Below are 12,457 nucleotides of genomic sequence, written 5' to 3'. Positions count from 1 at the left end.
AACTCACCTCTTTAGCTTTTGGAGGGAGGGAGGGGAAAGACAAATATTGGGGGTTTTTTTCAACCGTATCAAAATCTTTAAGCACATATTCCTGTCTAATTGGGTTTGTATAATAAACCTGTGAAATAAAATTTGTAATAACTCTCTATTTGAACATTTCTAAGGAAAGCTGCCTCAATTCTGGGGAAACTTGAGAGTTCACAATATCTTCTCTAAACATTAATCTCAAAGCAACTGGAATGGCTCTAATCATTCTATTGTAAATATTAACAGTACACTGCAGTTGAAATTTCTCACAAAACTCTCTCTGTAGCAACAAATTTCCATTATCATCCAAAAATGTGCAGTATCCCAAATTCCTTTGGATTTCCATTCCTCAAAAAAACAGCCTTTCTACCAAACATTATGTATCTATTATTCCAAACTGGAGTGTTATGAGGCGTAGAGTTATGCTTGAACAATCATTTCCAATAAAGCAGCACTTGCTGATGGAGTTCAGAATTTCACTGGTGATGAGGTACACTCAAAACCACAATGTAAAAGGAAATGAATTCCACCCATTATTAAAAAATTGTATTGGGGACAATAAACCAAAAAGAGTGGTTATTACACAAGAATGATTTGAACCATTTTAATTTCAGTACACCATTCATAATGTCAAAATCAATCACATTTACCCCTCCATCTTCATACTTTTTAATCATGTCATCCTTTCTTATGTATTGACATTTATTCCTCCAAATAAATTTAAAATTCATCTTATTTATTGCTTTAATCATTTGTGTTGATATGGGTAAGGAGAAGGCTGGGTAGATGAGTCTGGACAAACTATCCATTTTGGACAAAAGAACTCTTCCAAAGATTGTGAGATCCCTCTGCAGCCATAGATTCAATATTGATTTGCATTTATCAATGTTATTCCATTAATATTTGACTTCCTTCTTAATTTGAATATTAGATAGTGATTGCAGAGAAAAACTTGTGTAAAGTTAATATTTCACATTTCTTTAAATTCAGATGCAGCCCTGAAGTTTCAGAAAACATATTAACAGAATGTAAAGCTAAAGGAATGTGTTGTTTATTTCTTAAAAACAATGTTGTGTCATCTGCAAACTGACTTATTTTTATTTGCCTATCTAACACTGTTAACTCTTCAATATCATTAATTTTAATCAATATAGATAATAGCTACCATTATAAATAGTTATGGGGAGCTATCACAACCTTGACGAATTCCCCTTTTAATTGAGAATCGTGTACAAGTTCCATGGCTTAGAGCTACAGAGCTATTGATATCATTATATAACATTTCAATTACATTTATAAATCTTATTCCAAAACCAAAGTGCTTCAAAGTTTTAAAAATAAATGGATGCTCTACAGAAAATGAGTTCTCAATATGTGGAATATTGTTTTGGATTTTTAGCAAAACAAATTATCTGACTTATCTGAGAAAAAATCTGAAGAAAATAATTTAGAATAAAACAGAAACACTTCTTTTTCAAATCTTTGCATTCTTCAACTTGTATCACTAAACTATCAATGGAGTTTCTTTGCTGCCTATTTTTTTCTAAATTACTAAAATAAGAAGAGTTCTTTTCTCCATCCTCAATCCACCTGGCACACGACCTTACAAAGGCCCCTTGTGCTCTTTCCAGATAAAGATTATCTAATTTATTTTGAAGCTCCATCACCCTATTTTTTTCCTCATTATTTAAAACAGGTTTAATACAACACATACTAATATCATGAATTAGGTTATTTTCAAACTCATTTTTGTCTTTATTTATTTTCTTAGAGAAATATATGGAGAAATCTCTAATTTAGAATTTTAAAAATTCACATTTATTTACATTACAATCAAAATAATCATTTATCTCTATACTCCTAATCAATTCTTTGATTTTACTGCAATATTCTTCATTTTGTAAAAGACGGCCATTAAACTTCCAATAACCTTTGTTTTTTAAATTGTTTACATGTGGGTTCTAAAACAAGATCTATAAAGCAATGATCTGTTTGCGGAGCCTTGAAAATTGAGGATTGAGACACACATATTTTACAATATTATCACTAACCAACCAATATTCAATTCTGGATTTGAAACATTCAGTATCAGGATTTAAATATCTCCAAATGTCATTCAAATTATTTTCTGTCTTCAAAAATTCCATGGTAACATTAAGCCGCTGTTTGTTAAGTCAAGGCGGCCATCTGTCCTTCCACTCATCTGGAACCAAATTCCAATCCCCTCCTACTAGAACATTATCAGATGAGTACTGTGCTTTAGTTTCTGTAATCACATTAGAAACATCTTCTATTAATTTCTGATTTTGAGCTGCATTGTTAAATCCATATGTAGAGCCCTATTAAAATAGGGGCTATTAAATTAATTTCATTTTTTTTTTCTTTTCTTTTTTTAGTTTGTTATTGTTCGATCTAAAATTCATATTTGCTGTTTTATATTAAAAGGAAAAGGGTTTAAAATTGATGTGGACTTTAAAATCAGACTTGGTATTTTATAAAAAAAAAGAAAATAAGAAATGTTACTGATTATCCAATGAGGTCTAGAGAATGACCCCTAGAGGTGAAGGGGCGGGGCTATGAAGAGGATGCGGTGATGCAATTGAGGAAGAAAGACAATACTTGTCTCTTTAATGTTTTTTATTCAAGAATTTAAAATACCCGGTGTGTTTTATTTGTTCCAACTAAGGACTGATAGCTGTGTTTATTGTTGCATCCAAGGATTGATGGACATTTTGTAGTGTTAGCAGTTCAGTGAGAGCGACGTGCGATGGAATGCACGAAGACGGGGAGATTGACTGGGACCCCTTTTTCCACCAAGTTAGTTCCAGTGCTGGTTCGGAGCCAGAGCCAAATTTCAAACTGGTTCTTTGTCTTTCGACACCCAAGGCACCAGCTCCGAACCAGAAAAAGTGGTTCGTAAGTAGCACCAAAACATTGCTGGGCTAGAAGGAAGAACTGCTTGCGTCAGAGGCTGGGGGCGAGTTTACCGTGACCAACAAGAAGAAACTTTTGACCACCATATTTGAAATCGCAGCTAAACACGAACACGTTGGATTCGCGTTTGGATGCTGATGTAGGTTCGCAAAGACATGAACATCAATAGCAACGCAACGTCCGCCATTGTTGATAGTTTGTTTAGGCTTGTTCGGGATGGATCGGTGCAAGGCATCGGGGATCGCTCTCGCTGCGCTTTAGTGTGTTGTGTGGCAATCGATCGATCGGTCTGTAAGACCTGGCTCTATTGGCTCTTTAGCCTGTGGAAAAGCAATCGGTTCTTAAATTGCTCGCCAGTTGAACCAGTTGAACCAACTAAGAACAGGCAATAGCACTGGCTCTGAACTAGCACCTGGTTCCTGCTGGTGGAACGGCGGTATGGGAAAGACCAAGGCTGTTCCGCGGCTGCGGATTGGGCCTGTTTGCATCACAGACGGAGGATTCGCAAGGCCATTCGTGAATGCTCATTCGCGAGAGGATGTCAGAGACAATCGGATTTGCTAATCATTTGATTATGTTTCCTGAACTGGTACTGTGTTTGAACTTCTCTATTTCCCTGGATTTCGTGATTACTCATAATTGTTGCACATTCACATGAGTTCCAACTAGGGATGGGTACCGAAACTCGGTATTAAATCGGTCTCGGGGCTAAATTATGAAAGACCGGAGTATCGATAAGCTCTGACGTTATCGGTACTTCTGTCGGTATTGGAGAAGTTAAGAAAACACACATACATTTATTGTTGCTCTCTCTCTCTCTCTCCCTCTCTCTCTCTCTCTCTCTCTCTATATATATATATATAATGTCGCCAGCTGTTTTTATGTGCAATAATATTCAAACATTTGTCTATGATGCATTTTTGCTATGCGCAATTCACACACACGCAACATGAAAGTCCTGTTTAATTATGATAGAAGAGAGAACCAACTATTCAAACATCTGCTCACACTTTCCTATGGCTGTTATATTAAGCTAAGTATTTTTTTTTTTTCGATTTTGGCTTCCAAGGATTATAGCCGCATTTCTTCTAGCACAACTCCCTTCCCTTCATAGCGGCGCGGATTCGTTCCTCCGAACCAAAACTTAACATCTGAATCAGCTCAGTCAGTGATTGTTATAAAATGCCGTCTTTACTGTTGCTACATTGCAGGACATATTTGATAGTAAAACGTTGAAAGTACAATCTGCTGTTCCCCAGGCTGAAATGTGTGTGCGCGCGTGTGCCTGCGCGGCGGCGTGCTCCAAAACGAACAAGCAAAGTACACTTTGAGCTTCGGGCGCGTCGAAATAACACACACAAATATGCCAAAAAATACACACACAATGTGTCAAAATGGCCGGTTATGAGAGTCTTCACTTTTATGTTTTAAGTGGACGAGAACAGTTGGGAGAAAATCCGATGCGTGTCAGTATATTGTCTTAAAGTGTCAGACTGGAGCTTGAGCCATCAATGTTAATCAAAGAACAAAATGCAAAGAGAAAATCACCCACAGCTCTTAATCTGAACAACGTTATAGCTTTAATAAACATAAATCTATCAGTACATACAGTGAAAACTATGCAGTGCTCATTTACATTTGATTACTTTTGTAACTATTACTTACCTGAACATTAATATTAGTAGACCTTCATGGAAAAATGAAAGCACTGTTTATTTCATTTCGTTTGTGTGTTTGTTTTATTGTATTTGTCAGTTTGTTTTACTTTGTTTCTTTGTTCATGTTGTTACTGTATCTTATCTTATGTATATAAAACACTAAAAATACCTGCACACTGGTGCATTTACAAATTGATGAAGTGCAGGCATGTTTAGTGTTTTATATACATAAGATAAGATACTGTAAGAATATGAACAAAGAAACAAAGTAAAACAAAAAGTACCGATAAGAATACCGTTAAAGTACCGGATCAATAAGCAGTATCGATAAGAGTAGTAATACCGTTAAAACCTTAACGATACCCATCCCTAGTTCCAACACTGCGCGCCAACGAGAAACATAGGGTGTATTCACACCAGGAAAGTCCGATAGTTCCCTTGCTTTGGTCTGGACCAAATAGAATGTTTTTTTGTTGTTGTTGTTTGGTGCGGTTCGCTTTCACACTGCCCTTTTTGCAAGTGAACCAGAAATTGTAAACAAAACCACACGTGTGCCAAGGTCATCCATTCATTGGATGGAAATTCTCAAGCAGGGAAAACAGGAAGTGCAAAAACAGGCTAATCATGGCGATCTTTCCTAGTGCAATTTTGATTCTTTTACTGATTTGCTGTTATGAGATACTAACGCAATATGAAGAAACGTACCAGGTTACGTATGTAACCCAGGTTCCCTGAAGGGAACGAAAGCTACGTCCGAAGACGCTATGGGAACGCCATCAGCGTAACCGGCGCTCTGAATATTTTATACAACAGTCTAATGGATGGGCGAGGCGTCACGGGCGGGGTGACGTCACGACCAGGAAGTATATAAGCACGTGCGGCGGAGCCGGCATCAGCTTCAAGTCATGAAGCAAGCGCTGGCAGGGATGCCGGAAGTGTGGCTCGGGACGTAGCTCTCGTTCCCTTCAGGGAACCTGGGTTACATACGTAACCTGGTACGTTCCCTTCCAGGAACTTCGAGCTACGTCCGAAGATGCTATGGGAACGCAATACCAACGCCGCCAGACTGACAAGTCCCTGCCTGGTGTCAGGCTGAAAGGACGGAGGAGCCTGGAGTGGCTCTGATGTCGAGGTTGTAAAACCTGGCGAATGTCAGGGGCGTGGACCACCCAGCAGCGTTGCAGATGTCTTGCATGGAGACACCTGCCCAGAAGGCCTTGGAGGCCGCCACACCTCGGGTCGAGTGTGCTCTGACTCCCAACGGCGGGGGAAGGTCAGAGGTCTCGTACGTGGCAGCTATCTCGTCGTACCACGCCCTTATCGGTGGCCAGTCAGTGGGCAGACACCCCCTGGTTACACGTTTCCGACCAGGAAAGGCACAACTGTGTGTGTCCAGTGCTCGCACTGGACACACACAGTTGTGCCTTTCCTGGTCGGGCTCCCTGAAGGGAGGAGGACAAAAGGCCTGGAGTACGACCGGCTGTGGTACGACCGTCAGAACCTTCGGTATGTACCCCGTACGGGGGTAGAGGAAGACTTTCGCCGAACCGGGCGCAAAGTCGATATGCGAAGGGGCCACAGATAGGGCCTGGAGGTCACTCACCCTCCTCAGAGAGGTGATAGCCAGCAGAAAGACGGTCTTGATCGTGAGGAGTCTATCAGTTATCTCCCTGAGAGGCTCGAAGGGTGCTCTGCCCAGAGCCTCTAGTACCACAGCCAGGTCCCACGGGGACACGGGGTCATACAGGCGGCCTCAGCCTCAGCGCACCGCGGAGGAAACGTGTAACCAGGGGGTGTCTGCCCACTGACTGGCCACCGATAAGGGCGTGGTACGACGAGATAGCTGCCACGTAGACCTTAGTAGTGGAGTGGGTTAACCCTGCGGAGAAGCGGGCCTGCAGGAACTCCAGAACTGCGCGGATCGGGCAGTTGACTGGGTCGAGCTGGCGGTCCCCGCACCATGAAGTGAAGAGTTTCCACTTCAAGGCGTACAGTTTCCTCGTAGAGGGAGCTCTGGATTGGAGGATGGTCTCGACAACCTTTCGAGACAGACCGGAAGCTATGAGTTGTGCCCCCTCAGGGGCCACACCCACAGCCTCCAGCACTCCGGGCGAGGGTGCACAAGGGTGCCCCCGGCCTGTGAGAGGAGATCGCTCCTGATCGGTACCGGCCACGGGGTGCCGTCGAGGAGGGAAATCAGATCCGAGAACCATACTCGGCCCGGCCAGAACGGCGCTACTAACAGTAGGCTTACCGCGTCCCGGCGCACTCTCGCCAAAACTCCCGGGAGCAGAGCGATCGGGGGGAAGGCGTACAGACGAAGCCTCGGCCAGGTCTGTACCATAGCATCCAGTCCCAGAGGCGCTGGAGGAGCTAGAGAGAACCAAAGGGGACATTGCGCCGACTCTCGAGTCGCAAAGAGGTCCACCTGTGCTTGGCCAAAAACCTTCCAGATCTGCTTCACCACCTGGGGGTGAAGCATCCATTCCCCGGGCCTCGGCCCCTGTCTCGACAGGACGTCTGCTCCGATGTTGAGATACCCAAGAATGTGCACAGCTCTCAATGATAGGAGCTTGCCCTGGGACCACACAAGGATCTGGTGTGCCAGCTTGTACAAGGGGCGCGATCGCAGACCTCCTTGGTGGTTGATGTAAGAGACCACTGCCGTGCTGTCGGTGCGGACCAGCACGTGGCGATCTCTCAGGTCTGGGAGGAAGTGCTTGAGAGCACGGAACACAGCTAGGATCTCTAGCCAGTTGATATGCCACGTCAGGTGGCGACCACTCCACAGACCGCGGGCAGGGTGGCCACTCATGACCGCACCCCAACCGGTGAGGGAAGCGTCCGTCGCTAGCGAGACGCGGCGACAAGGAGCTCCCAGCACCGGGCCCTGGGACAAGAACCAGGGTTTCGTCCACATGTCTAAGGCACGGATGCAGCGCCGTGACACCTTGACAGCGCGGAGCGAGTTTCCCCTCAGGGAGACCCCCCTGGTCTTGAGCCACCACTGTAAGGGCCTCATGTACAGCAGGCCAGAAGGAATCACGCTGGACGCAGCTGCCATGAGCCCAAGCAGCCTCTGAAACTGCTTGACAGTGAATGGCTGGCCTTCTCGCACTCTTCTGACTGCCGTGAGGATCGACTCGATCCGAGCAGGGGTCAAACGAGCCTACATCGTGGTCGAATCCCACACCACGCCTAGATAAGTGGTTCTCTGAGCTGGAGAAAGCACACTCTTTTTGGCGTTTAGTCTTAACCCCAAATCTTTCATGTGGGCAAGAACGGCATCTCGATGCCGAGCTGCCAACTGCTCTGATTGAGCAAGGATCAACCAATCGTCGATATAATTTAGTATGCGGATGCCTTGCAGTCGCAACGGGACCAGGACCGCATCTACACACTTGGTGAAAGTGCGGGGTGAGAGTGCTAGGCCGAAGGGAAGAACCCGATATTGGTACGCTTTGCCCCCGAAAGCGAACCTCAAGAACTTCCTGTGAGAGGGAAGGATGGACACATGGAAATAGGCGTCTTTGAGGTCTATCGTGACAAACCAGTCCTCGGACCTGATTTGATATACAATCTGCTTGACCGTCAGCATCTTGAACTTCAGCGATCTGACTGAGAGGTTCAAGAGACGCAAGTCCAGTATGGGCCTCAGCCCTCCGTCCCTCTTCGGAACAATGAAGTATCGGCTGTAGAAGCCGGTGTACACTTCGTGAGGTGGAACCAACTCTATGGCTTCCTTTTTCAGCAAAGTGTTGACTTCCTGTTCCAGGACCAGAGCCTGCTCGGGGCGGACCGTAGTCACACAGACCCCGTTGAACCGTGGTGTGGCCCATCGAACTGAATGGAATAGCCAGCCTCTACCGTCCGCAGGACCCAGAGAGACACGTTCGGCAGCCGTTGCCAGGCTGCCAAACGATCTACTAAGGGAATCAGTCTCTCGAGTTCAGAATCAGTCGACCTCTGGTGTTAGAGAAGCGGCCAGACCGCTGTCTTGCTGCGGCGCACCGACAGGAGACGCGTAATCTGGCGGCTGAGGCGAGTCTCTGAGAATAACGCTCGCTGGGACCTGCTGTGCCCTGGAACTGCAGGGTTGGCAGACAAATCCCCGTAGGGCACCGAGGGGAGACGGTCACCGTGAGCCGCGGTGTGAGCCGCTCCACCCCAGTAGGGGTCGTCCTCCGAAGTCCTGGGGCTCGCCCATCAGGACTTCCTTGCCGCGGACCTCTTGGCCGCCAAGACATCCCTCAGGTCTGTCTTAGGCTCTGAAGTCCCCGGCGCGGAGCGCCGCTGCCCTCGGCTCCGTCTCGGGGTAGCACGACAGGCGACGCTCTCTTTCTGCGCAGCCCTGTGCGAGGAGCTGGTATGCGGAGGAGGCTGCTCCTGCCCAGCAGCCTCCAGAGTTAGAGAGCGGCGGGGAAGGAACCGCCGAAACGCCTCCGCTTGCCTGCGGGCCTCCTGAAACCTGTCGACGACGGTGCTCACAGCGTTGCCGAACAGGCCAGAAGGCTGAAGCGGGGCGTCCAGGAGGCAGACCCTGTCCTTCTCCTTGATGTCGGACAGGGTCAGCCACAAATGCCTCTCCGCTGCCACCATAGCTGCCATGGAGCGGCCGATCGCACGGGCCGACTCCTTGGTGGCGCGGAGAGACAAATCGGCGGTTCTCCTGAGCTCTGCGATATCGTCGGCTCTGATATCCCCGAACTCGTCTAACTCCTTCAGCAGTTCGGCCTGGTACGCCTGCAACACAGCCATCGTGTGCAGACACGCACCAGCCTGTCCTGCTGCCGCATACCCCTTGCCCCACTAGTGGTGCGCAGAGGCCTAGTGGGCAGGGTAGGAGCCTTCAAGGACGACGCCGTGGAAGGAGACAGATAGCCCGCAAGCGTCTGCTCAATCCGGGGCATCGCCCTGTATCCACGCCCGTCCAATTCCCGCACATTACCGTAGTAATCTGACACGGGAACGAAAGGGCGGGATGTATAAAATTTATAAAATAAATTTGACTGATCTAAGTTCATTGTACTAGTAGGTTACTAATATTTATTTTTATTAATTTTTTACAATATCATAGAAATGCATTTTTTACTCAAAAAATGTCATGTAACCAGAAAAGTTATGGATTATGCAACGTTTGTATGATGCCCAGCAAGGTGCAGTACTATGAACACTTAACTGTTCCTGTTACTCGTTTTACTTTAGGTGCACCATCAGTGGACCCATGCCATCCTGATTATGTTCCATCAGTGTTTGCACACAAAAACACCACTACTGGTGGTTCACAGAAGTTGGAGCGATACCAGAGGCATCAGAGGAGATCATCTGTGGTTGAGCCCATGGATTCACCTTCCTTAGAGGTTACCCGGGCTGACTCTGAAGAAGGATGCACTGCTGTGGGTACAGATCTGTCAATGGCAGACATTGACCAACTACAAAATGAAAACATTGAGTTAAAAAGAAAAATGGTTTCACTGGAGAAGAAACTGGAGTCTCAAGAAAAACGACAAGATCATATGTTTGGCAGTCTATCCGATTTTATTTTAAATGAGGACAAGCACACTCATTTTTACACTGGCCTACCATCTGCTTCTGTGTTTTTCACCCTCCTCACTTACCTGTCATCAATATGGAATGCATCATCAACCATACTTACCCTTCCAGAGCAGTTTCTTGTAGTCCTGATGAAGCTTCGTCTAGGCTTAACTCATCAAGACCTAGCTTTTCGCTTCAGAGTGAGTTGTGGAACTGTCTCAAACATCTTTCATGAATGGCTCGATGTGATGGCTAAAGAATTACAACGCCTTGTCCGGTGGCCTTCCAGAAAAGCAATCAGAAGAAATCTCCCCACCCTCTTCAAAACTACAGGTTTCCAACAAGTTAGATGTATAATAGACTGTACTGAAGTTTTCATTGAGAGGCCGACTAGTTTGCAAACACGAGCAATCACATCCTCCCACTACAAATCACATAACACTGTGAAGTTCCTTGTTGGTATTAGTCCAACGGGAGCCATTACATTTTTTATCAAAAGTCTGGGGTGGCCGTGCTAGTGACAAGGTTATAACCAAAAATTCTGGGTTGATTGACCTCCTTGAACAAGGAGACCATGTAATGGCTGATCGAGGCTTCAATTTTCCTGAATATTTTGCCACCAAATGTGTCCGTCTTCATATACCAGCATCTGCAAAGGGAAGAAAACAATTGACAGGATTAGAGGTGACACACTCTAGAAAAATGTCACGAGTGAGAATCCATGTGGAAAGGGCCATAGGAAAACTGAAGTCATTCAGAATTCTGCGGAACACCCTGCCAGTCAGCATGGTCAAACATAGAAATGATAACAGTCTTTTCACAATAGATAAAATATTAATTGTTTGTGCAGCACTTTCAAATCTGGGGAAACCACTCGTACCAAAATGAAACAGGACTAAACCACAAATTAATTTGATAGATAACTTTTTTTAATAAATAAATTAAAATGAAAATACATTAATTATAATAACGAAAAACATGAAATTGTAATATTTGAAGTGTTGCACTTGTGTATCACAATGTTTCACATAGATTGTAATTATAAAATGAAATTATATATTCAATAAAGAACACTAACAACTGTTGGTTAACTGATTTACTGATTGATAAATATGATTTCTGCTGTTTTTAATGTATTAATGTATTTAATGTAAAAAGCTCAAAAAGGCTGGAACAACCAATGCTTTCTTTAGAAAAAAACACACACCCTTTTTCTTGTTAGACTGATTTCAGATCACCACTATTGAGCTGCTTTTGAGACCATTTTCATGTAGTGGTCACTCAACTGTAGTCTTCCCTCAAAAAATGAATCCACAATGTTTGGTAGCATGTGTTTAAAGTAAAAGCTACGTAGCCTTTGCATATATGTGGTGACAAAACCATTGACATAAGGCACATCAAGCTCCAGGTGCTGTACTGGGGTCCAAATAACAAGACAGGATGTTTTCAGCCCGAGACAGTGCATCCCTAACTGTAACTGCCTGTAGTAACCTCTGGGGCCTTTTGGGTTCAAATTGTACTGCCCGCCCTCCACTCTGATGTCTTGGTTTGTGGAAGTGAGTGCATCATTAAGGGATGTGCAAGTACTGAGTGTGATGGGGCATTTTACTTCTAGCAACTTGTTATCAATACCATCAGGGCTTGCTGCCAGCCATGGGTCTCCTTCACACACCACCAGCCCTCTGTCCATCACTATGCAGCCCCTCTCTCTAATCTGCTCCTTAGCAAGTCTCTCGCTTTCCTTCCCATACCTTGTGGCCACACTCCCCTGGAACTTTGGGTAAAGGTGTTCATTAAGAAACTTAGCCGGGTCAGTTGCCTCACGCTGAGGCACCTTGCTGGCTGTGCTTGCGGTTATGCGCAGCTTGCGTGCATCATGCCAGAGTGGTTCTATGCTCTGTTTCCTTGTGTTTCTCTCTAGTTCCACCACTTGATTTGGGTTCAGTTTAATGAATGCATCATAAAATGCTGTGCACTTTAGACAGCTCAGAGCACTACCATGTTCATCGTGGGGCTGAGCCATGGCTGGACTGGTCATAGGGCATACCGGGCATTTGCCCGGTGGGCCGATGGTGATTTTCGTCTTTTGTGGGCCGGCCGGCGATGTTTTTTTTTTTGTTTTTGTAACTTATAAAATATTAAAGGTGGCGGATTGGCCAATTGGTCATGATCGACTCTGGGCTGGACCAATTACAGCCGAGGAGGTCAGATGCACCCTCCCCCTTGCAACGGCTCAGCAATCACATATCATTGCTGAACAAAAATGGAGAACAAAAAACGCAAAGGAGCAGGAGGGCCAAAAA

Source organism: Barbus barbus, assembly GCF_936440315.1.
Source record: "Barbus barbus genome assembly, chromosome: 22".
Classification (NCBI taxonomy): domain Eukaryota; kingdom Metazoa; phylum Chordata; class Actinopteri; order Cypriniformes; family Cyprinidae; genus Barbus; species Barbus barbus.
The sequence above is the reverse complement of the archived record's forward strand: the minus strand, read 5'-3'. Positions refer to the sequence as shown.